The sequence below is a fragment of the Solanum verrucosum genome, unplaced genomic scaffold (genome assembly GCF_900185275.1).
Source record: "Solanum verrucosum unplaced genomic scaffold, falcon-dt-bn FXZP01000296.1, whole genome shotgun sequence".
NCBI classification, from domain to species: Eukaryota; Viridiplantae; Streptophyta; class Magnoliopsida; order Solanales; family Solanaceae; genus Solanum; species Solanum verrucosum.
In genome coordinates, this window is record NW_026020470.1 from 2433429 (window position 1) to 2439512 (window position 6084).

Consider the following 6084-nt stretch of genomic DNA (forward strand, 5'->3'; position numbering starts at 1 on the left):
TATGTTCTTGTCTATGTTAATGACATCATAATCACTGGCAACCAGCCATAGGTGATTCAATTTGTCATCAATTCCTTGGCGGACAGATCTTCATTGGAGGATTTTGGCTCTCTCAACTACTTCTTAGGTGTTGATGTTAAGCGAGTACCAAATGGCTTCATTTTTTCTCAATCCAAATACATTCTGGAAATTCTTTCCGAACAGAACATGGACAATTGTAAAGGTGTTTGACTCCCATATGTTCTAGTGTAACACTTTGAGTAACTGATGGCTCACCACCTACTGATGCCACGCACTACCAGTACACCCTTGGCAAATTGCATTATTTCTCACTCACTCGGCATGATATATCTTATGCAGTCAATAAATTGTCGCAATTTATGCACACTCCAACTGATGAGCATTGGAAAGCAGTTAAAAAAGTATTATGGTATCTCAAAAATATCGCAAGTTCAGGCCTTCACATCGTTCGCAGCTCTGACTCAAATTTGTATATGTATGTTGATGCTGACTGGGCTGGAAATCTAAATGACATAATTTCTACATCAAGTTACATACTTTTCTTTGGACCAAATCCAATCAGTTGGTCATCAAAGAAGCAGCGTGCAGTGACTTGGTCGTCTACTGAGGCAGAGTACAAATCAGTTGCCAATGCACTTGCAGAGATCACGTGGGTGTGGAACTTACTTCATGAGTTACATGTCAGCATCTCAAAGACTCTAACAATATACTATGACAATGTTAGACTTACTTAGTTATCTCACAATCTAGTGTTCCATACCCCTATGAAACATATTGCTGTAGATTTTGCATATGTCTGTGGCCAGATTCAAGCTCATCGAGTTAATGTTACCCATGCTCATGTTTGTGTTCCACTTGTTGATACGTTCACGAAGCCACGACCTAAGTTAGCCTTTACAAGGTGTCGTTGCAAGTTAGGCATTGTTACATGTTGTCTTACTTGAGGGGGTGTATTAACTATCCTTTTGCATTCTCATCTGAATCTTTATATAACTAACACCCCAAAAGCTTGCTCAAAGGAAGGACGATGACCCAAATCTTATAAAGAGTCCACCGATCTCATTAACCACTAATGTGGGACTTTTGTCATTCTTTTAATATCCCACCTCATGCTCAGGTGCTTAGCATCTGGTGCGGGGAAATTTTTTGTTGGAGCCCCCAATATTGGGTGAGATAGACCCTATTGTGATAACATGTGAGATTTAGAGAAGATATCACTTTCTCTTCTCATTCAGTTGTAACATACACATACTTATGAAATAGATATAGAGGAGATAGACTCCTAATATAATAAGATGTTTATAAATAGAATGCTATTCTGGAGATATCACAAGAAATTAGGCCTTTGGCCTAACTCAGAATCTAAAAGCTAGCTCAAAGGGAGGATGATTTTCAAAGTCTTATAAGGAGCCCATCAATCTCATTAACCACCAATGTGGGACATTTGTCAATCTTTTAACATCCCACCTCACGCTCAGTGCTGAGCATCTGGTGTGGGGAAATTTTTATTTTTGGAACCCCCAATATTGCGTTAGATGGACCGTGCTCTGATAACATGTGAGATTTAGAGAAGATCTCACTTTCTCTTCGCATTCAGTTGTAACATACACATACATAATAAATATATATAGAGAAGATAGACTCTTAATATAATAAGATGTTAATAAATAGAAGAAATAAACACCTAATGATACAAGGTTGCTATTCGGGAGATATCACATGAAATTAGGCGTTGGCCCTAACTCACATTCTAAAAGCTAGCTCAAAGGGAGGATGATTGTCAAAGTCTTATAAGGAGTCAACCAATCTCATTAAACACCAATGTGAAATATTTGTCATTCTTTTAATATCCCGGTCCATCTGGTGCGTCGGTAGTTTTTATTTTTGGGGCACAAATATTGGGTGAGATGGACTCTCCTTTGATACCGTGTGAGATTTGGAGAAGATCTCACGTTCTCTACTCATTCAATTGTAACATACACGTACATATTAGATAGATATAAAAGATATAGACTCATAATATGATAAGAAGTAAGGAAACACGAGAAATAAACTCCTAATGATATAAGGTTGCTATCTTGGAGATATCCTTAAGCTATCTAGACTCAGTCATTCCATTCTTTTGATCATTTTTGTGTTGGTGTTTTCTTTCAAAAAAATTCTGGATTCCTTATTTAGAAAATAGAAATTTAAGAAACCTCCTTCTCTTTTGATAAAAGGAGAAGATGTGAAAGGTCTTAATTCAATCAATCTATTGTCACCTATATCAAACATATATGAATCTAAAAAACTAAGAATTTATATTTCTTTTTTGTAAAGGAAGGATAGTTTTGTCCCTAGGAAATAAGTCATGCTATATAAGCAAATTGATATTCTTCAAGCAATTAGAAATGAGAGACAATATTAATCACATCTCCTATCTATTGAAAACATTCATGAAAACATCAAAGGAGATTCTTGATATATGCTATACATATGATTGACTCAATTATTTTAAATCAATTTTCCAAGGATTAACACATTTCAACGTCATAAGAATTAGGGAAATCTTAGTAGCTCAGTTGGTTGACTATGGATAATTGAACTTTCACACAGTTTTGATCTTCAAATACCATTTCTTTTTCATATTTTCTATTATTCTAAAGGGACTAAGATTTCAATTAATTATCTTAACTATTCCCCTAAGTGAAACATGTTGCCTAATTGTAACAACCTGACCCGGTCATTATGAGTAAGTCAATAGTGAAAGAATTTGGGCCAAAAAACTTTCTGAGTAGTGGCTTAAACTTTTTTGACTAGGCCAACCTTAGTCAGAATTTGGGGTAGGTGAGGTCTATGTCCATCCGCGAATCGATGTTATGTTATTATGAGGTTTCGTTAATTTATTCTTGTAACTAAAATATTAAGAAGTCCATAGAACCTTTCAAAATAGGATTCGGTAAGTACGACTCCTCAAATTGATCTTCAGTGAAAGGTTTATGTCGAGACGTCAAAGGAAGAGTTCTACTATAATAATGGACTTTTTTGTAGTTTAGGTTTCTAAAGCTTCATCAAAGCCGCTATTGCAAAACCCATATGGGATCCTTGCTACTAGGATGTGAAGATGGTTGCTTTAAGTTTTATATGTTCTACTTTTGTTGATAGTGTTAGTATATTTTCCATTTTATGTTTATTAGGATGCTGAATTCACTCCTATAATAAGATGTCAGCTTTGTATAATTAATTTTCTTAATTTACTATACAATTGATTTTACTTTGATACATATGTTGTTTGAGTTAATCGAATCTGCATTTATGGATATTCTAATTAATGTGACATAGCTTGTTTATTGGTAACTCAAGTGATATGCATTATAGAGTTACAACCCAAAGTGTCAATGATTGTATTATAGTACTTGTGTGGGATGTATCACCCTAATAGCTTTTATCATTCCTTGGCAAACTTGCAGAATGTCCTCTCGACTCCAAACGGCCCTGTAAATGTCTAAGTTTAATTGATATATGGTCATCTTCTAGGAAAATAGTAGTTTCTTTAGTACTTGTTCTTGATATTCATAAGTTCATAAGGTGAGAGCATTTTTACATTTCTTCTACTTTTGGTTGGTTGGGATAGGGTTGGCTTGGGGATCGAGGGGTTGCAAATTCGACTAACTTAAGCAACATACTAATCAAAGTAAATGAAATTGTATAGTACCTTTAGATAATCAATTGAACAGAGCTAGATCCCTATGCTCCAACATCATACAAGAACCTAATAGATTTCATGCAACATCCTAATCAACATAAGATGGACAGTATACGAACACTATCAATCAAAAGAGAAAACATCAAAGGGGAAGAACCCAACTTGGCATCCTATTATGCAGGATGTGTGTTAGTTTGTTTATATCATTGTACTTTCCTCCTTTATCAAGCCTTTTATTGGACTTTCCAACTCTGATTTCTCCTCAATCATATTTGTATTGTTATATTTTTCCAAGATTGATGTCATCCTCTTAAGATTTTGCCTAATTACTTGTACCTGTGACTTTCCCTTACTTTCTTTCAATACGAAAAGTGCAATTTCAAAGTTTGAGGATGGACAACTGAACTTAAAGTTAACATTTGCAAAACCCAAAGGACTTTGCTTTACTGACTCTCTAAAGGCATCTAAATTATCTGAACCAAACTTGTAGCAACATGATTAGTGTTTGAATCAGATAATATTTTTACTTCAATTTTATATAGATTCTCAAACTTGTTATGTATTTTGATAATTTCATCTTCTGATGAAAAAAACCAATATTAAAAATGCTACAATCAAAATCACTGATGGTGTTTTTCTACCTTCTTCCTCATCTTCTATTTCTTGACTAGAATGTCCTTATATATGCTTCATTCAGTTTAGTCTTTCCTTCTTCGGCTGTGAAGAACAAGTTCAAGTGAAGTAATATTACAATGGGATATTACATTTTCTAATTATAGATATTTTCTCTTATTTCCTTTTTTTTTTGTGTTATATTGATTGAGTTTATGGAGACTCGATCTTTTAGTTGTTTTAAAACTGTCTTCCTACTATTTTATATCATAACTTGGTTATAGAAAATGCTGATTGGGTTAAATTTTTAGTTGGTAGTTGGTTTTCTCACTAGAGGGTAAGTGTGGGTTCCACCCACAAAGGTCTGGGTCATGACACATTCTGGAGGGGAAATGGAAGATTATAGCTATCGACTTCGTCATAGTTTTGACACAAACTTTTTAGAGATTTTATTCTATTTGGATGATCATGGATTTATTGACCAAGTCTGATCTCTTTTTGTTGGTTTAGACTTCATAGAGTTCAAAGAGGTTAGCTCAGATTTACATTTTGAAGATCACCCATTTGAATGGGTGCTAATGTCTATCATTTCATATCGTGGTAGTTAGTTCACTTACTATTTATGAAGGTCTATTCAGAGAGAGAGTTAGGGACCCGACCTGATATTAATTTGTGAAGTGGCTTATGAGTTAGCCTTACCTTTGGCTCTTTTAGGTGTTCATTCAACTTTTCATGTCTCTATGTTGAGCCAAATGAGTCTCACACATACATTAGTAGGATTGTTTCAGCTTGTTGAGTCCTTGGCATTTTAGGAGGAGCTTGTGGCTATTCTTGACATGCTGGTTAGGAAGTTGAGGTCTAAGGAGATCCCATCGATAAAGGTTTAGTAGAGGCATCATCTTGTCTAGGAGGCTACTTGGGAGGCCAAGCTACACATGGGACCCAATATCCTCACCTTTTCAACCCTTCAAGTACTTTTTTTTTACTTTCCAGGATGTAAGTCTTTTTAGTAGTGGATGTTGTAAAGACCCTCGCGATCATTTTCTTGCATTTGCTTTGGTTTCTTTTTATATCTTTTTGCATAGCTTCCGTGTAGCGTTTGTGTTGTGCTGGGATTAGTGGCAAATTTTCTAAGGTAGTTGGTGGAATTTTTGTGGTTGTTTTTCCCGTTATGGAAGATTTAAGTTGAAAGAGTTAACTTTGGTCAATATCCGGAGAGTCTAACATCGTATGAGATCATCATTTGTTCCATCAGTTCTGGAAGGTCTATTTGGTCTAGTAGAATGGTTGGCTCGGGTTCCTAGGCCTTCCGCATGAGTTTGAGCCATTAGGGGAGTAGTTTGGCAAATGTCTTACTTCGGTCAATATTCTTGGTAAATGTGCTTGGTTGAAAATTATGTTATTACTATTAGCTTTGAAATGCCAAGTTTGTTCTTGAATGACCTTTGGTTTGGATCCCAAGGTGATCAGGATGGGTTTGTGTTGTTTCGCATTTTGTTGGTTTTTGTAGTTTTTGTGCAAGTGTAGACTCAGGTCAACATTTGTCACGACCCAACCCACCGGGCCATGTGGGTACCCACTCTAACACTTAAGTAGGAGAACCCTCATATCCAATTTAGTTAAAAAGATGTGGAAAATTCAAGAGAAACCAAGATAAATATAACATGTGATTCTTTATTTATAAATAATTTCTTTAGACACATATTTAGTTAAAACTTGTAAAGTAAATTAACAACTCTCAAGGCTCTAGACTAAACAGGTACAAG